This window comes from Zootoca vivipara, chromosome 1 (assembly GCF_965207765.1).
Source record: "Zootoca vivipara chromosome 1, rZooViv2.hap1.1, whole genome shotgun sequence".
NCBI classification, from domain to species: Eukaryota; Metazoa; Chordata; class Lepidosauria; order Squamata; family Lacertidae; genus Zootoca; species Zootoca vivipara.
This window is the reverse complement of record NC_142582.1, coordinates 110420632-110442075: the sequence shown is the minus strand read 5'-3', so window position 1 is coordinate 110442075 and position 21444 is coordinate 110420632. Positions and strand designations below refer to the sequence as shown.

The 21444-nt window shown below is 43.4% G+C and overlaps 1 protein-coding gene across 9 annotated transcripts in view; it reads right to left on the bottom strand.

Annotated features, from left to right (window-relative positions):
* FLRT2 (fibronectin leucine rich transmembrane protein 2) overlaps positions 1 to 21444 on the bottom strand; it is a 95265-nt gene that overhangs the window by 58294 nt on the left and 15527 nt on the right. For 4 of the 9 annotated variants that reach the window (XR_015950700.1, XR_015950701.1, XM_035107727.3 and 1 more), the window contains exon 2: positions 9599 to 9668. The exons of 4 other annotated variants lie outside the window; for them this stretch is intronic. The gene's annotated coding sequence lies outside the window, so the exon portion shown is untranslated. Of the gene's footprint in view, positions 1 to 2436; positions 4388 to 9598; positions 9669 to 21444 lie in introns of those variants that run through there. One more of the 9 variants, XM_088672647.1, reaches the window with a different exon arrangement.

The following is a 21444-nucleotide window of genomic DNA, read 5'->3' as shown; positions in this document are numbered from 1 at the left end:
AGATCCATTAAGATCTGTACTCAAACTCTCTGTGACCCCTACAGTTTATATTTCTGTAAGAGGAGCACTATTTTGCAGACAGCGAAAAACCTGAAAGATACATTAATAAGTGCCTTCACCTTGATAATAGATTGCCAATATTATTAAATGCTGCTGTCTTTGAATAGTTGGCTTTTTAGTGCATTACTTGAGTTATGCAAAGAGTGACAAGATTATGGTTAAAATCAGATGAATAATTAAAGTAATAGAGTAATTGGAGTTGTACAATTTTCACAGCTGAGAGGAATTGGAGAGGGGATATGCTTCTTGGTTTATAGTTCTTCGTAGAAGCCATTGCCAAGCATACCATTCCCAGGAGATCAGAATAAAGATAATCAGGATTTTAAACACACACACACACACACACACACACACACACACACACGAATAACAGGTTTTGTTGTTTTCTCTAGCTTAGCAGAAACTGCAGAGTAGGAATGCATTAGGCATCTGGAAGGATGAACATTTCACCTCTTCAAAGTGACCAGACTTATAACCATATCCTACCAAAAGCCCACACAAAACAAAACTCAGAGCTGCAGACCACATACCTAACTGGGAGCTATTATCCCTGCCTTAGAAACTCTGTTCCTAAGGAGACATGCAGAAGGCTGACAGCAATGACACAGCAGAGAGAAAATATGTCCTTACTATCACTCTGTTCTGTAGCTAGCTTGCCTGGGGTGAGAAAATATAACCTCAATTGATGTTCAATGTAAGATTCTTACTTCACTGAAGGTTACACCTCAGAAGGTGGGGGGGGGAGGTTTGCGGACATGTCTATCTCCTTCAAACTTTGTGTACTTATTCTTGCAAATACCAGTATATGCACAAGATCGTGAAAAGTGATGTTAAAAGAGTAAGATGCTACCACCTCAGCTAGGCCAAATACCACCTCAGCTAGGCCAGCTAGACCTAGAGTTTCCCCTTTAGCTGCAGTCTGTTCCACAAATATTTATTTATTTTAAAGGTATTTATGTGCTGCTTTTCAAGCGAGCCTCACAAAGCAGGTTGCATAATACTGTTGAAAACAATAAGCGTAAGTTAAAACTGTGTAATGAAACAGCAAAGGCAATTTATGGAGAGGGAAGACATTTTGAAAACCAGATCTCTGCTCCTCCGTGGGGCACGTGCTTCTTGAGTAGCCCTGTGGTGGCATTTGAGGAGGGAGAGGCCGCCTGAGCCAGAACACTAGGAATGAGATACTGGGTGGCACTCCAAGCTGTTCTGTTCTCTTTCTGTTTTAAAGAAAGGACATGAACAGAGATCACTGCGCTGCAATATAAGATCCATTAAGGCCCTAGGATTGGGCAGGGAATGATGACTACCCAGATGTTGTTTGACTTCCATCAACCCCAGCCAGCTTCAACAGAAGGCGGAGAGTCTTTTCAATATCTGCCACACAACTCTGTTTTCCTGAAACCAAACCATGACTACCCTCAGGCCTGAGGGCTCAGCCATACTGTCGTTTCATGTGGATAGTAAGCTTCACTGCCCAAAGGATGTTCTCCTCCAAATCAATGCCTTCCATACTCCCCCCTCCCTCAATCCATATTTTCTCACACCAGGGATTCTCCAAAAAGAAGGGGAAATGTAGTAAGGTGGTGATTTGGAGAAGAATATCAGGTGGAGAATTCATAGAAGTGCAGGAAACTTACTGTTCACATTAAACAGCACTATGGATGAGCCTGAAGTTTCTTTCAAAACCAAAAATGACTTTCCTAGCTTACTGTATTATCTTGATATATATATATATATATATATATATATATATATATATATATATATATATATATATATCTTACACACACAAAAACCACTTATAGTGCCAGTTTAAATACATATTACACCAGTCTTCCCCAACCTGGTGCTCTCCAGATGTTCCAAAGTGCACTTCTCATCGTCTCAGGACGCTGCCCATGCGAGCAGTACACCAAACTATGGTTATGCATCCCTCAATCCTCCCCCAGCAATTTCTTAACTTACTTCGGAGTTCATAGCAAACCATGGTTTGCAGTTTTGTTAGAACCAGCAAAACTATGATTTGTTCAAACCATCCTTCTCATACAAACCAAGATTAAACTCAACGCAGAAGGGGAGGAGATATACATGAGCCTAAGGACTGGATCTGTACGTGTACAGAATTTCAAAGCAGGGGTTGGCATTAGCTATGAAGCAGCTCATGCCCCTACGCATTTGTTTGAAATTACATTTCAGAAAAAGCTGAGCTGCAACCTAGACTGTTTGTCATTCTCATGTCCACATTCCACCTCTCTTTTCAAATGGAAAGATAGGTACACCCACAACAGAAAGAACAGGGATCCTCTGTTGTGAGTCCACGGGGGTCTCAAAAGATTGCAATATTTCCATGCCAGAGGTATAAAAAAAAATACTGACTTTGAAGGTGACTACTGATCTTGCAATCCCATCTCCTTTGAAATTGTTTCTTAAGGCGACCCAGCATGTCAGATGCTGCAAGGATCACTAAAGAAGATGAAACATATCCCTGATTTAAAAGGATATCAGGTGGCCCAAAACCTTCCGATGAACACTTCAGGAAATTGTCTTAAGTCCTCCTCTAATCCTGTGATCTGCCTCCACTCTGCTGGTTGGGGCAGAGGAAGGGGGAGAGAGAGAGAGCAGTGTTGTAATTAAAGCTTCAAACTAGATATCTACAACTATGTGCACACACAATGAATTGATCAAAAAAGCAAAGGCATCGACATCTGCTTTGAAAAGGCATTTCAATTCCTTCCATGTCCTCAGAAGGAAAACGCATCTAGCAATCCATATTTTAAACACTGTTTCATTTAATAATGCATATTGACATTTATCCGGAGAGATCAGCCTGTGCCTGGATTCTTATTGTAGACCCGCAAGCCTCTTGTCCATTCCTATGACTTTTTATTATACAGTAAGGCACTGTGAATTTGTGGGCGGTGACAGCAACGCCACTCCAAATAAAAGGTGTGGTTGACCATTCTCACGACAAATATTTGGCTTGTCTCTCAAGGCCACGTTCCTTTAGAGGTGGTGGGAGATGAGTGTTTTGCCTTTAAAAATTCATACAGTGACTTTCACCCATTCCATTCTTTGTCAAAAGCCCCCCCCCAAAGGATCCTGGGAACTGTAGTATGTGAAGCGTGCTGAGAATTGTAGCTCTGTGAGAGCTTAACCACATCCCCCAGGATTCATGTCCTTTAAATGTTTGGTGTGGGTGTGGCAAATGAACCAAGGCCTGATTCAGTCTATTAAGGAAAATATATGTGAGAATGCTAGCTTTTCACCCCTTGGCAACCACAGATTGCCACTTCCCCTATTGCATCTAAGCAGATTTTATAACATGAAGCTTTAAAGTTCTAGTGTTCTATTTATATGCTCGAAGGTACTCCCAGCAGTTTGAAAAGCTGCTGCTGAGTGAAGGTTGTTCTGGGTGTTAGTCCCAAGGGAGCCACCTGAATCTATTTTCATTCCTACACCTTAGCAGCTGTCCTCGGTGACCCCTCTGCCTGCACTGGGACCTGAAGTCTCTCTGGATTTCAATTATACCGCAAGAATGATTCCCATCTGTGTCAGGCAGGCATTATTAGATAACGAGCAAGGTGCTTAATCCACATCCCTGTGTAGAGTGTATTTCAAGTGCATATTACAAAAAGAACAGCCCTTTTTACTGTTGCAGCAAACAACTGTGTGACGCATAATCATTTTACATTATACGCATGCAAAAACCCACATGCATGCACAGTTAAATATACACCTGGTCTCTGAAAGTACAAAGAATTTAGCTGTAAAGGAAAGTACACATATAAAAGCAATTTGCATCCTGTGCAACTCTCTGCGTTGGCCAAATCCTGGGACAGAGAGAGAGAGAGAGAAATCAACAGGCTGGGTACTTTGTTTGTAAAGGTAATGGGGCCCCTGACAGTTAAGTCCAGTTGTGAACGACTGGGGTTGTGGTACTCATCTTGCTTTATGGGCCGAGGAAGCCAGCGTTTGTCCACTCCACAGACAGTTTTTCCGGGTCATGTGGCCAGCATGACTAAGCCACTTCTGGCGCAACGGAACACTGACACCAGAGCAGCGCACAGAAAAACCGTTTACCTTCCCACCAGACCTATTAATCTACTTGCACTTTTTGGCCTGCTTTCGAACTGCTAGGTTGGCAGGAGCTGGGACCGAGCAACGGGAACTCACCCCATCGCGGGGATTCGAACCGCTGACCTTTTGATCGGCAAGCCCAAGGCTCAGTGGTTTAGACCACAGCGCCACCCACGTCCTATATTTTTTTGTAGTATTCAGCAAAAGAATAGGGTTGCCAGACTCAATAGAGGACAGGACTTCTGTGCCTTTAATCCTGCTCTCTTTTGAATCTGGAAACCTTAAAGAGAAACCAGCAGACCCTTTGCTTGGAAATTAAACAAAGGGTCTGCTGGTTTCTCTTTAAGGTTTCCAGACTCAAAAGAGAGCAGGACAATTAAAGGCACAGAAGTCCTGTCCTCTATTGAGTCTGGCAAGAAATAAGGGATGCCCAGTTCTGTTGATGTACTATGAGGAGAGCAAACTATGATCACTCTATAGAATTATGATACCTAATACAGATCAGCAAAATGCATCCCAAAGACTACATTGGCACTGAACAGCCACTTGTTTTAATGAGAGTTCTATATTGCTTTTAAATGTTATTTTTGTAAGTTGCTGTAAACCTCCCTGTTGTCTTGTGAGAGGGAGGTATATAAATACTTTATCACCTAGACATCTGATAGGAGGGCATTCCACAGGGTGGGTGCCACTACTGAGAAGGCCCTCTGCCTAGTTACTATCAACATAGAGTAAAAAGCTTATTGGATCAGGTTAAGACTTAGTATAAGATGACTCCTGAGATAACTTTACTAGAGGGAAATGACTCCTGAGATAACTTTACTAGAGGGAGTTTGCAACAATCCATCTTGAGTTCTTAGATCTGAGATTTTGAGTCCCACTACACTATGGCCACATTTACACCAAACACATAAAGCTCTGTGATATCACTTTTAACAATTATGGCTTCCCCCAAAGAATTCTGGGAGCTCCAGTTTGATAAAGTTGCTGTGAGTTGCTGCTAGACTTCTGTTTCTCTCCCAGAGCTACAATTCCCAGAGCTCCTTGAGAAGAGGAATTGATTGTTAAATCATCCTGGGAATTAAAGCTTCTGATATGATAGCTCCATAAAGACTTTGTTTGTGTGTGAAGGTTTAATATATTCTGATAACAGAACTACTACAGCATACGTACTCTCCATTACTGGATTCTCTCTACCGCAACAAAAGCAAATTGTTTAGCCCTGCTGCTGCATTAGACAAACACCTCAAAGGGACTGCAATGGAATCGCGGAGAAGACTCAGCTACCGTTTCACCTTCTGAGCACTGTGGCATGTGCCTCTTGCAGAAGAAAGTATTTAAATCGGTAAAACCCATCACTTGAAATTTAATGCAGAGTGCCAAATGTCTACAGCAGCATCCATAAAAGCCATTACACCTGCAATATTCTGACACAAACAGATGAAGGTTAGCCTGGTAATTTTTTCAGAGCCTTATTACATGTCCATGATGATCAAATGTGTTTGAGGAGCAGCTGGAAAAGGTCACAGAATGTACCTTGGTTGCCAAGTTTCTTGAGGTTGATTAGGAAGGGGAGGATCACAAGAGAAACTTGAGTTAAATAGACACCCCTCTTTGTTGAATAATTCAGCTACTTATAGCACATTTATCTATTTCACTTATATCTATGGAATTCAAGGGAGCATATCCAGGCACTCTACAATCCACGCCCTGGCAACGCTCAGGTTTTACTTAGCTCCAGCAAAGCAGCTGCATCATGTGCCTTCAGACAGTGAACACACAACACAAAAGAATGCTATGAAAGCACAAAGCAAGTGACATTGCCTTGCCATGTGTATCTGTGCTCTGGCAAAATGCTGGTTGGACTACTGCAATGTGTTGGATGTGGAAGACAGGAGTGCCTGGAGTGCTCTGGTCCATGAGGTCACGAAGAGTCGGACATGACTAAACGACTAAACAACAATGTGTTGGATATGAGGCTGCCCTGGAAGACTGTTTGGAAACTTTGATGAATTCAGTATATTGTATCCAGGCTGTTAACTGGGACTTAAAGGTAAAGGTAAAGGGACCCCTGGCCATTAGGTCCAGTCGTGACCAACTCTGGGGTTGCGATGCTAATCTCGCGTTATTGGCCGAGGGAGCCGGTGTACAGCTTCCAGGTCATGTGGCCAGCATGACAAAGCCACTTCTGGCGAACCAGAGGAGCACACAGAAACGCCGTTTACCTTCCTGCTGTAGAGGTACCTATTTATCTACTTGCACTTGACGTGCTTTCGAACTGCTAGGTTGGCAGGAGCTGGGACTGAGCAACAGGAGCTCACCCCGTCACGGGGATTTGAACCACTGACCTTCTGATCGGCAAGCCCTAGGCTCAGTGGTTTAACCCACAGTGCCACCCGCGTCCCTAACTGGGACTGGGGCAACCCGGTAAGATGTGTGGGGTATAAATAGTAAAATATCATTATGGAATGGGGCATCCCTATTTACCCCAGAGAAGTGTTGGAGGGTATGCTCTAGGTGACCAAATATTTGGGAGTTAGGCAGGTGTTGACTAGGGCCAGGCTAAAACTCTCTCTGCAATGGTCCTCAGGTATTGAATTTCCTGCCCAGAGACATTCCACTGGAACCTGGTTTATTACCTTTTAGGCTTCAAAAGACCATTTTCTTCCCCTAGGCATTGGTGATTGATTTGTTTATACCTCTGCCTGCAGCATATGGTTGCTTGAGCTTTATTGCCATTTTAAAGGGTTTTTTAATGCATAGTTTAAAATACGTTGTAAGCCGCCTCAAAGCCATTTTAGGTACAGATGCAGAAGAGTAAAAATGATTTCAACAGCAAATGAACAAAACTGAATAAAATAAAGTTTAAAAGGACAGCTAAGCAAAGAACAATACAACTACAGAGCCAGCCATACCATTGGCATAAGATCTGCTCAGTCAGCAGGTTTGGGGTGACCATAAAAGGGCAGCAGATAATCATGAACTGTAGCATCTGAGGGGCATCATATATGCCTCAGTAACCAAAGTGTCTTGAACAATCTGTGGACAGAGTGGCAATATGAGTGATGCTCTGAGTGACAGCTTTGTGAACAGGACAGTTTACTGCTGCCAGGGTCATGCCAGGCTGCCAGGACCTGGAATCTCAGGGCTTCAACCTCTTTCTCAGAGTGGTCTCTAGGGGAAAGTGTTAAATCTCAAGAGTGGGGACATTTGAAGCCTTTTCTCCTTTCAAACATGTTTGTCTTGTCTTCATACACTTCTTTCCCTTGCTACAGGCAACAGCAACCAAGAGGTGTGTACCATTGCAAGCATAATCAAGCGGTTGCCGAACAGCTCGGTAGGTTTCTGAATGAAACATCGGCTTTAGATCCATTCGAGTCCGGCTTTCGTCCCGGCCACGGGACCGAGACAGCACTGGTCGCCCTAACAGATGACCTCCGTAAACAGCTGGATCAAGGCGGGTCGGGGCTGCTGATTCTTCTAGATCTGTCAGCCGCCTTCGACATGGTCGATTATGAGCTTTTAGACCACCGCCTTGCTGACGTGGGGATTCAGGGCACAGTCCAACAATGGCTGCGTTCCTTTATCTCAGGTCGGGGACAGAGGGTGGCGCTAGGGAGGGGGTTGTCACCGCGGCACTCCTTGGTGTGTGGAGTCCCGCAAGGTGCAATCCTTTCCCCAATGCTTTTTAATATCTTCATGCGCCCCCTTGCCCAGATTGTCCGGAGTTTTGGGCTGGGTTGTCATCAATATGCTGATGACACCCAGATTTATCTGTTGATGGATGACCGTCCTGCCTCGGCCCCGGACACATTGACCAAGTGCCTGGAAGCTGTTGCTGGATGGCTACGTGGGAGTCGGCTGAAGCTAAATCCTTCGAAGACAGAGGTCCTCTGGCTGGGTTGGGATGACATGGGGCGGCGGGGGGGGGGCAACTTCCATCTTTCGCTGGGGCCCAATTAGTGTCAGCCCCTTCTGTCAAGAGCTTGGGGGTAACCTTGGATGCCTCCCTTTCCATGGAGGCACAGGTTGCAACCACAGCCAAGGTGGCATTTTTCCATCTCCACCGCATTAAGCAGTTGGTCCCCTATCTCTCTCAACCTGATCTAGCCACAGTGATCCATGCGATGGTCACCTCTAGGCTTGATTATTGTAACTCGCTCTACGCGGGGCTGCCCTTGAAACTGACCCAGAAACTCCAGCGGGTGCAGAATGCCGCGGCGAGGCTCCTTATGGGGTCCCGGCCGCGGGATCATATTCATCCAGTGCTTTACCAACTGCACTGGCTCCCGGTGGAGTACAGGATCAGGTTCAAGGTGCTGGTTTTGACCTTTAAAGCCTTATGCGGCTTAGGACCCTCATACATACGGGACCGCCTCTCCCGGTATGACCCACAGAGGACATTACGGTCCACAAATAATAGCATATTGGAGATCCCGAGTCACAAGGTGGCTAGGCTGGCCTCAACCAGGACCAGGGCCTTCTCAGTACTGGCCCCGACCTGGTGGAACGCTCTGTCTCAGGAGACTAGGGCCCTGCGGGATTTGTCATCATTTCGTAGGGCCTGCAAGACAGAGCTGTTTCGTTTGGCCTTCGGACTGACGCAGTCTGACCCCACGGTTACCCTCCCCTAAGGTTTTATTTATAATGGTTTTATCTTATTCGTAGATTTTTAATTTTAAAATTGAATTTTAACATTGTATTATTCTGTTGTTTTAACTGAATTGTTTCTTTTATATTTGTGTTGATATTATTTGTTGTTAGCCGCCCTGAGCCCGGTCTTGACTGGGAAGGGCGGGGTATAAATAAAAATTATTATTATTGTTGTTGTTATTATTATTATTATTATTATTATTATTATTATTATTATTATTATTTTGAAAACAACTGGCAAACAGAATAACAATTCTAGGCTGGAGATTAGGTTGGAAGGGAAGGGAAGTGGTAGAGCATCTGCTTTGCATGCAAAAGGTCTCAAGTTCAATGCCCAGCATCTCCAGTTAGGGCTTGGGGGGGGGGATATTGCCTGTAAACTCTAGAGAGCTGCTGCTAGTCAGTGTAGACAATACTGAGCTAGATGGTGCACTTGTAGGCAGTTTCCTAACACTTTAAGAAAATCACTACATGCCTTCAGTCTCCACTCCGTACAGCTTCCACCCCAGACAAAGGTCTGGACAAAGGTCAAGACAGACTGGAGAGTTTTAAGTATCATTCTTCACACAGGATAGAAGCAAACTCATTCTTCACTCCACACCGCTCTTTGTCTGGCCTATAAACTCGGATGGACTAACTCAAACAAATCTGGATTAGTAACTAGTGTATCAGGGAACAAGGCCATTGTAAAATAAAACAGGATATTTAATGCTCCCACACCTGCACAATTAAATGTAATTTGTAATGACAGGCAGCCTTCAGGTTAGAGCATGCAAGTGGAATGGAGGAGATTTGAATCCATCATTACCTGGGTCTGCCACAGAGGCACTGCATTATCTTGGGTGTGTGATGCTGCCGCAGAGTCTAGATCTGATTCCCTAATGACAAAATGAAAACAAAACAAAAAATCTTTTCATCTTTTGTGGGATTGCTTAGAAAAGCATGGGCTGCCAACCACAAGCAAATATTTGAACATGTCGTCATGCGGCTCCAGCAAAGCAGATGCTCTCAGCTAAGCCTTTCAGTAGCAAAGTGTACCCATGCAAGCGAGTCTTGTTGGAACATGGGCCTCTGGCTGCCGAGAATTCCCTTCTCAACTTGTGAGATTTGACAAGAGACTCCTTTGCTGGATCTTTGATGAGAACAAGCAACACCCCTTTCTTTTTCTTTTTCTTCTTCTGTTTTGCACACCACAAGCACCCTTTAAACAAAAAATGAATAAAGAAATCCTGTCCTTCCACAAGGAAAGCAGGTATGTTCCCCTAATGCTCACAACAAGGCCTCAAGCCCACCCATGGATGAGCAACGATTTAAGCCCTGGCCTCCCCAGTAGAAGGCCATACTGTCTCCTGAGGGAACAGCCAGCAACTGCAAGTGCCCAGAAAAAGAAAAAGAAAACCCTTTTTAGTGCATCGAATATGGTATGTGGATTACGAATCATCTCTGCCTTCTCCTTATCACCTCCTTCAGAAGCTGACATGGCTCTCTACATGGGGAACGTGTCAATCCTTACCTGGAAACTGAGCCAAATCATATGCAAAATAAGCAACTCCATATATGGAATTTGGAGAGCTACTCCAGAAACCTGTTCTGTGCTTTGTTTCATTTCTTCAGGATTTCCTTCACATTTGTGAGCAGAAGCGGATTTAGGGTAGCGTGACCTGTTTGGCCGCACTGGGCGCCACACTGCAGTGATTGGGGGAGCACAATAATGCTATAGAATGCAGAGCCAGAGGAAAGGGGTGCTTAAATTCAGCATAAGGGCTCCACTGAAATTTGAAAGTCTGCCATTGTTCTGATACCTGCTTTTTATCTCTAAAATGGAAAAAGTTGCCCGAAATGGCTGGGTCAGCTTTTGTGCTTCTCCTGGCCATCCTTTCCCCAGATGAAGGAAAGATGGCACCTTGATTTATGTACAATTATTTCACCAATAAGCACTCTAAAAAATCTCTCTCTTTCTGCTAGAGTGGCATTAGCTCCTAAAGGTGAAGAAAGAAGATTAAAAACAAATACAAAAGAAGTTGTTGCATGACAGAGCATTGCCAAGCAACAGAGGTGACCTTGAGCATTTTTGTCCCTCTCCTTTTTGTGTTGCGTGTGAAAATAAATGGATAAAGATATCCATATCTGCATGCACTGATTTTTTTAAAAAAAATAAAATCCAAATATGTTCGGAGTGTTGAGGTTGGGGAAAATGCATTACTCATCATGGCACAACCACAGACATAAACAAGTTCTAGTCTTACAATTCTTTTGTCTGAGACGGGACTTCCTAGTTCCTTTTGACATCATGTTGCATTCCAATCAGAGAAGTGAAAGTGGCAGCTGCTCGTAAGAGGCGGTGGTGAAAGGCAAGACAGGAGCATAGCTGTGCTTCTGGAGCAGGGTGTCATCGTGCCACTTCCCCACCTCCCTGCCACCAAGGGGGAAGAAGTAGAGGCAAAAACAGGAGTTGGCACAAGTTCAAACACAGGTCTTACTGTGTTTGGGGATGGCAGGTGATGAGAGCAGTTCCTATTTTTGTGTGTGGAGGAAAAAGCTCTTTATATGACAATATCAAATATGTATATTGTCCCCATGTTGCAGGAAGGAGAGCTACATCTGTGAGTGGCTTAAGAATGCAATTTTAAGTTTCCCCATGTTGCAGGTTAAGAGGGGCAAAAGGCAGTTACAACTAGTCTGCAAAACATTCTTATAAGCCAGGGGAGAAGTAGGGATGCGCAAATCCATCAATTTCTATGGGCAAATCTGTCAATTTTGGTTTCTCCCACTTTCTCGTTTTTTAACCCAATCTTGAATTCTGCTCTCTACGTTCCCTCACCACTTTGTGATTTTTTATTTTTCAAAAAGTCCTCATGAAGTTTCACCAGCAATTTAGTGCAAATGTCTTCTAAAGCACTTTTGTAGGCAATTTTTGCAAAGCATGTTTTCCCTAATATTTGTATGTTCCTAATGCAATCCTTTAGATGAGTTATTTTTACTAGTATATGCATTTTGTAATGCACACTCCACCTTGGCACAGTATACGGCCTCAGTGGACAAATTCGTGGAAGAATAAGTTAGATGTATACCTGAAGGAGCGTCTCCACCCCCATCGTTTAGCCTGGACACTGAGATCCAGCGCTGAGGGCCTTCTGGCGGTTCCCTCACTGCGAGAAGCAAAGCTACAGGGAACCAGGCAGAGGGCCTTCTCGGTAGTGGCGCCCGCCCTGTGGAACGCCCTCCCATCGGAGGTCAAGGAGATAAACAACTACCTGACATTTAGAAAACACCTAAATGCAGCCCTGTTTAGGGAAGTTTGTAATCTGTGATATTTTAATGTATTTGGGTATTTGTTGGAAGCCGCCCAGGGTGGTGGGGGAAACCCAGCCAGATGGGCGGGGTATAAATAATAAATAATAATAATAATATACACATTTTATATGTGTCACTTGATTGGAGAAATGCACTGCAAAATTCAGAGACGTGTAAATTTCTAAGAGTGGGTGTGATTCAGTTTGCACAGTGTTTCAGAAAGTGCAAATTATTTAGATTTGCCTTGAATTTGAACTGAATCTAATTGCTCCCCTGTCCTTAAGAAGGAATCCAAAGCCTACCGGTATATAATGGTCTCCACATATCAGACTGAAAACTGAGACTGAGGTAGTAACTTACAGCAACTTTCAAGTAAAGGCTTTTTTTGAGAATTGTCACTTTCTCTCCCTTTCACATTGAATTATAGCATCGCAGATACAGCTGTTCCATGTGAAACCGCACAACACACCCCTGTTTCCAAGATGGAGACAGACTGTATATCAATTCCATAATGGGATATGCAAATGCTTCAAATGAATTCGTTTCTCTCACTGTGAGTTTCAATCACCGAAAAATGTTTGTACAATCATGTAGAACACAAGCAGTACAGCAAAATAATGCTTCTCCTCCCACTGTCACAAAAATAGTATAGTGTTGTTTAACGCTTAGCATGTTGGACTATGACTGGAGAAGCACCGGTTCAAATCACTCGGCAACAAAGCTTTCTGGATGGCTTTTGACCATTGCTGTCTAACTCAACCTTGGGTTCCTAGATGTCGTTAGACTACAACTCCCATCATTCCTGGCCAGCGGCCAGGGATGATGGGAGTTGGGTCCCCAGGTGTTCTTGAACTACAAGGTTGAGAAAGCCTAGTCTAACCTATACAATTCTTGTAAGGATCAATGGAATGGGGGGAGAACCACAACGTTGCCTTGAGTGATTCACAGCAATTGCAGAAGAACATTTTCTTAAAAAGTTGTGCAATGCCATGGATAAATTTGATGGTTGCAGACAATCCCTGTCAACCTCAAGGCCATAATTTTCCTGCATGCCATGTAAGAATACAATACACTGAATATCCCCCCACACCAAGGAAAGTCTGAAGACATCCAAGTGGATCATACAGAGTGAGAATGCCATAAGACCAGCCAAAGGGTTAGATCTACCATGACAGCACATATATGCTCATGAATACTAGAGAATTCTAGAGAAGTGTTTAACAGCACCATCACCAGGATGATTAACTTCCTTTAAAAAATCACTTTAAAAAAAGAAAGCAATCATTACAGATTACAAAGTCATTTCCATTATGAGTCCCCCTTGCAAAATATCTTCCTGTCTTGGTGGAAATCTCCATTATGTCACATAAAAGACACAACGCTATGAAGGGCTGCAGACAGCCATCCTGGATACTCAGAAACTTGTACAAAACGTATTCTTAGAGCAAAAACACCCAGACCAAGTGATAGCCCTTCCCACATGTTGCTGGACTACAAGCCCCATTCATCCCTGGCCATTGACTGCTGGCTTGGAGAGATTGGAGTTGGAGTCCAACAACATAGTTGCTAGTTCCTATATTGTAGCTCTGTGGGTTAAACCACAGAGTCTAGGGCTTGCTGATCAGAAGGTCGGCGGTTCGAATCCCTGCAACGGGGTGAGCTCCCGTTGCTCGGTCCCAGCTCCTGCCCACCTAGCAGTTCGAAAGCACATCAAAGTGCAAGTAGATAAATAGGGACCGCTCCGGCGGGAAGGTAAACGGTGTTTCCGCGCGCTGCTCTGGTTCACCAGAAGCAGCTTTGTCATGCTGGCCACATGACCCGGAAGCTGTCTGCTGACAAACGCCGGCTCCCTCGGCCTATAGAGCGAGATGAGCGCCGCAACCCCAGAGTCGGACACGACTGGACCTGATGGTCAGGGGCCCCTTTACCTTTACCTTTATATTGTAGCAGACATCCTCTGGCCCTCCATATGTTTTGGACTACAATTCCCATCATCCCTGACCACTGGTCCTGTTAGCTAGGGATCATGGGAGTTGTAGGCTAAAACATCTGGAGGGCCGCAGTTTGGGGATGCCTGTTGTAGAGGGTTGGAGCAGATGACCCACAGGGTCCCTTCCAACCCTACAATTCCACGATTCTATGAACATCTGGAGGGTACCAGATTGGCTACTTCTACTCGGTAATGGTCTGAGTGAAGATGTGGGAACTGCATCTCTTTAATACAGGATATATTTTCGCACTGTATGCACCTGTGGTTAATAGGTACAGAACGTGCACTCCCTATTTAGGCTGGCTTGCTTAATTGGTATCAGTTTTGATATCAAAGTAGCCTGCCATACTCTGATTGACTTCAGATCTTAACATTTCTGTTGTTTGTATTAAATATCAGGACCTTGAATATTTTGGGTTGCCAGAGTAAGATGTTGTGGGACAACAAAAATGTGTAAATTTATGACATCTAAACATGAACATAATTCTTTTTATGGGCTGTCAGGAAAAATGCTTTAGAAGTGAATGTTTCAAAAATTCTTTGGCAGCAGATTCCAGTGGCCCACACAAAGTATCTGGCTCATTTATCTTAAATCATTGCCATGAACCCTTGGTGCACTTGTTTACAAGTGAAACTTGTAAATCCAATATTGGTGTGGGATTATTACTTCTTAAATCTTTTTTTAAAGAAAATAAAAGAAAAAATATCTCTGCATATTTATTTTCAGTTTAGATTTACACTAAAAGGTCTCACACTTTTCACCTCCTTTAAAAGAGTAGTGGACAATTTCGTGGAAGAATAAGTTAGATGTATACCTGAAGGAGCATCTCCACCCCCAGCATTTAGCCCAGACACTGAGGTCCAGCTCCGAGGGCCTTCTGGTGGATCCCTCACTGCGAGAAGTCAAGCTACAGGGAACCAGGTGGAGGGCCTTCTTCGTAGTGGCACCTACCCTGTGGAACACCCTCCCATTGGATATCAGGGAAATAAACAACTATCTGACTTTTAGAAGACATCTGAAGGCAACCCTGAAGGCAACCCAGCCAGAGTGGCTGGGGAAACTCAGCCAGATTTGGGGGGGGGGTTAATAAATATGTTGTTGTTGTTGTTGTTATATATTCTTGGCCAGAGCCTCATTAACTCACTCCCTCTCTGGATGGACCAGTGGTGACTACCAGGAGTTGAGTCTTTCTACCTTCACCTCTCAGGATGCTCTATATTTATTTGGCCCTTGGCCACAGATATACCTCTGTGGTAGAGCAGATAGATGCTTTGCATGCAAAGTTCCAAGTTCAATCATTGGTATCTCCAGGAGGGCAAGGAAGTTCCAAAACCCTAGAGAGCCAGTTCTAGTCAGTGTAGATCAGGGGTGGCCAACTCCCAAGAGACTGCAATCTACTTACAGAATTAAAAACTGGCACTGATCTACCCCTGTTTTTTTGGGGGGGGGGGTTTCAGGTCAAAGTTGTTGACCCTTTTTTAGGGAGGACAGCCCAGATTTTTCTTCTTGTTACTTTGAAACCATTGCTTCGAATCCTAGAGCAGGAGAAAACAAGCTTGTTCCATCTTCCATGTGACAGTTCAAGTCCTACCCTCCATAACAGGGGGGGGGGGGAAATGTTTCATGCTTCTTTAATCTAGATAATAAAGTTTTCTTTGCTTGGTCAATCTACCTGTACTGGAAAGGTGAATTCTCCTACAGCTACACATTGGTAGTTTCCTGAATGGTAGTTGGTAGCAAGGTGCTTAGAGAAGAACTATAAATTAGGATCTGCTATCTTCCATCCTGAACAAAGACTAGATTCAGCAATAACCCTTGACCACTGGCTGGGCTTGATGGGAGTTTTAGTCCAACAACATATGGAAGGCCACAGGTTAGCCATCTCTGACAATATGCATATACCCTATGAAATGGCAAAGTACATCACATGTTATCTTTTTTAAAAAAAGTTGCTGTATATTGAATGATGATATCAATGTTCAAGTAACTTTGTGACAATTCAGCAGTGTTTCCAAAGGGCTGCTTATTTTCTTTCCATCTCCCCCTCCCTGTTAAGGAGGACGATGACACTACCATTTTCAATTCCTTCTGATTTCACTTCAATCACTGAAAGTGAGGAATATGATCCCTCTGCTGTGATTTGGTTAAGGCCTTGTCCTAGTCAGCACACATCTGCCTAAACTATCTTCCCGAAGCTTGTAAAATATGATTGTTTACGAGATATTGATGGCTGGAGGGGAACACTAAAGAGTAGAGAGTCATAATTAGAATTCCAATGCATTTGATCCAATAAAGATTCCATCAATGTCACAGAGAGATGAGTGGCTGTGAATCTTGGAGTCATCATGGCCCATACAAACTGATTTATACACTTACAACGCTGGACAAATGAAGGGCAAAGAATCCATGCCAAACAATTCCAGCAAGACAACTCCTTACTTATCCTTCGGCTGCCTGCCGAAAATGCACAGACGCTCTGCACTCAGCTGTTTCACATCGTAACACTCGGCCAAATAACTGGTCCAATCCATCTACATTTAGTCAAACTATTCCCTTATCGGTAGATCCACAATTGCATCATGTAGGATGCGTGTGCATCTGCTGATAAGAAATTTCTGCAAGAAAAACAGAATCTGGGCAGATCAACAGACTTTTCTCTCTCTCTTTTTTCCCCTCTTCCCATCCCCCTTGCCAGGGCTGCTGGCAGCAATTCTAAACACCTCATTTATTCCGGATTTATAAAGGTCCTCTGTGCAGAGTGTAGAGCTTAGCTTTTGACATTTATATATTCCTTCTCTGGAGATGCTATTGTATACACAGAATTATTTTGGTTAGAGGGTTGCAGGGATGTGGCAATTAAAATCAACAGTGTTGTCTGCGGCTTCACTGCAAATGCTAACTGAGAAAAGTATCTGAAAATGGTGTGGGGGATCTATTCTAGCAAGCCTGCTCCAAGGCATTTAGGGTGTTATTTTTAAGAAGAGAGATGTCCTCTGTGTCCTTTTATTGCTTAGCTATTTTCCAAGCAGTAATAGTAGACACTTTTCACCCTGAGCAAAGACTGTTATTGTGTTTTACGCGACTTCTTCAAGACGAAGTTACTGAAATTAATTTCATCAAATGGCGAAAGTAATTTCTCAAATAAAAACAGACTATTACGAGCAAAGAGATGTCTTAACAGTTTACTGGGGACCTGCAGACCAACCTTAAGAAACTGAAAGGAGTGAATTGAAAAGAAGAGGGCAGACTTGCACTGAGCACTCTGGCAACAGATACTGCAAGAAGTATCAGTGGGCACAGGCTGATCTGATGCAAACAATTTAGCAATTCACTGTGCATATCTATCCTGTTATCTGCCACTAGAAAACAATCTGTTTCAAGATACCCTTTGCAGCTTTCATTGGGAGGCAATGGCAAAATGTCACAGTTCAAAACAAGCACACTGTTGTATTGCACAAAAAGGAAATTGCTGGACACAAGAGAAATCCCTCTCCAAAAGTCTCACACAAAATCAGGATTCTAAGCCTGGAAATCCTCCAAACAGCTAATGCTGCAATCCGAATCCCACTTACCTGGCAGTAAGTCCCACTGAATTCAATAGGACGGACTTCAGAGTAAGCATGGTAAGGATTGTCCTTCAAAATATCTCTGTACGGTATGTTAGAGGGATATACCCCATGACCCGCTCACTGGAAGGACAGATTGTGAAGCTGAGGCTCCAATACTTTGGCCACCTCATAAGAAGAGAAGACTCCCTGGAAAAGACCCTGATGTTGGGAAAGATTGAGGGCACAAGGAGAAGGGGACGACAGAGGACGAGATGGTTGGACAGTGTTCTCGAAGCTACCAACATGAGTTTGACCAAACTGCAGGAGGCAGTGGAAGACAGGAGTGCCTGGCGTGCTATGGTCCATGGGGTCAGGAAGAATCGGACACGACTAAACGACTAAACAACAACAACAACACCCCATGACCCTAAAGAGGAGGGCATGGACTGCATTGCCTGGGAGGTCCCTTCCATCTCTGCATACTCTGACTCAATAAATAATACAGTGGAAGTGCACTACTAAATTGGAGCATTAATATATTTGCTTGGCTCCTTGCAAGTGTGTGATCAAGAAAAATCATTTCAGATGGCCAAACAGTAATGCTTTATATGTTTTTTTTTCATTCATCACCCTAATCATTTAATAGAAATCAGACATTAACTCCAACATGGATTACATCCCAGGAAAGGCTTTCAGGCTGATAAGAGCTTATAAACTGGGAGGCATTAAAAGACCAAGATAAGGGGATATGTCCAATGTTTATCATAGGGCGGATACTGATCATCAGACAATACTTTTCAACAGAGTGAAACAAAAGTGCTACAAAGGCCAGTTCCATGTAGTCAATTTGTCAAGGATCCATGCATTCCTCACACCCTTATTGCAAACAGTGGAGTCTTGTGATTTGATAGCTTTCTTGTGATGTTAACATCTCTGCCTTTGCGTAGGGACACACAATTTTCAATTCAGTGGGATGTGTGGTGTGTGTGTGTGTGTGTGTGTGAGAGAGAGAGAGAGAGAGAGAGAGAGAGAGAGATATTTCCATGCCTCTAACAGAGTGGAAACATGTTCTGGAAAGCAGAGCTGTTCCAGGAACCCCCTCACAGTTCCACTATCACCCTCAGGCCAAAGTCAATGTCCATCTTTGCATTATATCCCTAAAAGAGAGTAGCTAAGTTTATGTGTTGCAAAGAAACTCGCAAAGAGAATGTGGAAGTGACTCGCATTTCTTGCCTATAGACTCGCATCTATAGTAGCTCAGTGCATTTCACTGCCCAAAACGATGTGCCAGTCACCATCACAGATATTTACACCAGAAGTGTGAAAGTAGGGTGCACAGCTCTCTCTCTCTCTCTCTCTCTCTCTCTCTCTCTCTCTCTCTCTCTCTCTCTCTCTCTTGCTGTGTTCTTACTCTTTCCTTATAATGCCCAGAAATGCTCAGATTTCAGCTGCTCAGGCTAAGACTACAAAAAAAAAAAAAAAACCCCACACCTTGCACTTCCAGTTCTGGAGGTTGCCGCTTCACTTCCCAAGAGCCTGCCAAACAGAGAGATGTTATTACAGAAAATTGGAAGCGTTTTTTTTGTTGTTGTTGCCTTTTGTTTTTACATGACTGTATTCCTTTTGTTTTAGGCAGGAAAGGCCACTTCACAGGCCTCTAATTATTCTGGAAAATATATGGGAAGTAGTGAAAAAACAATTGAAATAGCTTTTCAAAAAGAAGAGCCACCAACTTTCTCTGCTTCTAACTTTTAAAGGAAATGAAACATCAAAGTACTGTATGTCATCCCTTTCCATATAATTTTTTTAATATTATTGTTTGATAAAATTGTGGACCATCAACCGCATCTCCCAGTTGTTAAATGTTCTCAGTTTCCTCCTCATTCTCAGGAGCATCAAGGGATTTGACTGGGTTTTCTTCACATGCATCATATACGCCAAGTCAAAAGAGGTTGCATTTCAGCTAACTTGGGACTTGGGGAAAAGGAGTTACCTTCACTGAAGCACGTGGACTGACTTGATTCCTTCAGTCTTTTGGATATATTTACTCTCCAAATATCTCGTATCTGTTTGTGTTAACTCTCATCTGAATTTCAAAGACAGATCCCTGAAAGCCTGGTAAGAAAAAGGCCCTGCCATTGGAAAAGAAGAATCCAACCTTGGTGAGTACCGGTATCATTCCATTATTAAACTGCATTCCAATTAAATATATTTTAATGTCTTGGCTAGAAGAAAAGAGCCAGCAGCCTACACTTCCCAGATGCCATTATGCAAAACAGAATGAGCTTTAGGTTGCCAGCCTCTGGGTTTTTTTTTTAAATTCAATGTCTTGAAATAGATTCACATCACATGCTCTACAATTACCCATAATTGTATATACTGAGTTGTATCCAAACTTAAGAGTAGACTTAATGGATATGACTAACTTAGGCCCGTTAATTTGAATGGGTCTGCTTCTATTTGAGTAGGACTTAGTTGGCGAAAATGCACTGAGTGTCAATGCACATACCCAGTGATCAGGAATCCTGTAGGTACCATGACACAACAGACACACATGCCCTCCCCTGTGCGTGCTTCTTGCACTTTGTGGTGCGGGTACGACACCCAATTCACAGAAACTTTCCCCCTATAGTGTGTGTACCAGAGGAGCAGCACAAATGAATGTGCCCCATTACACAGAGGATTCCTCATCAACGTATCCTCCAACATTTCTCCAATGAAAATAGTGATGTCATATTGTTGTTTTATTCTTGTTGTTATTATTATTTACCTCGCCCATCTGACTGGGTTGCCCCAGTCACTCTGGGTGGCTTCCAACATATACAAAAACCTAGTAAAACATTAAACATTTTTTTAAAATCCCTATGCAGAGGTGCCTGCAGATGTCTTCTAAAGGTTTTATAGTTGCTTAACTCCTTGGCTGGGGGGGGGGGTCACATAACTCCATACCCTCCAGCATTTCTCTGATGAAAATAGGGACATCCTGAGGAAAAGCAGGACATTCCAGGATCAAATCAGAAATTGGGATGACTTCTATAAATCCAGGACTGTCCCTGGAAAATAGGACACTTAGAGGGTCTGCATTAATGTTTATATGTGGGTGAACCAGGCCGTTGCGCTGGGTTACTTTCTAATGCGAAACAAAAGCGCAAACACTTTAACTTTTAATTAAAGAACTGTAACTGTAGCACACTGTAAACGCCTACAATTAAGAAAATGGAAGCAAGAGTTCAGCAGCATCTGTGCTATACTGAGAGAGATATCGTCAACATGTGTATTATTGGTCACTGTCCTGTTAATGGAAATGCTTTCCCATCCCATGTAAGTCCAAAATACACAGTGCGTACAAACCCTTCCAATGCTACAGTTAAGGAATGGAACATTTCCTTCCCTGCAAACTACCATTGCCCATTTGTTTCTGCTTCTGAGAATGACATGCACCACCAGCTGCTGTTGGGAGTGTAACTCCTGGCAGCATTAACCCATTTCTCTCCCAATAAGGTCCTGGATTTAGTTTCCATTCTGGGCTCTGACCTTTTTCATCAGTGTATCATGTAATAGCCAGTGGACAGTTTGCAGCTACTTTCAGAGGCATGCCTAGGATCCCACTATACAGAAATATTTGAAGGGCTAAAATCTCCAGGGACACAGGCATGATATGTCTATTAGCAGCCACTCCTGGTGCTACTCCTAAGCTTCCCTGTCAAGAAGAAAGAACATCGTCTGTGGACCTCATCTCTTCCAGCCACATTCCTTCTACAAGAGGCTGTGACGGCCACCATAATGGATGGCTTTAGAAAGGCGATTAGACAAATTTGTAG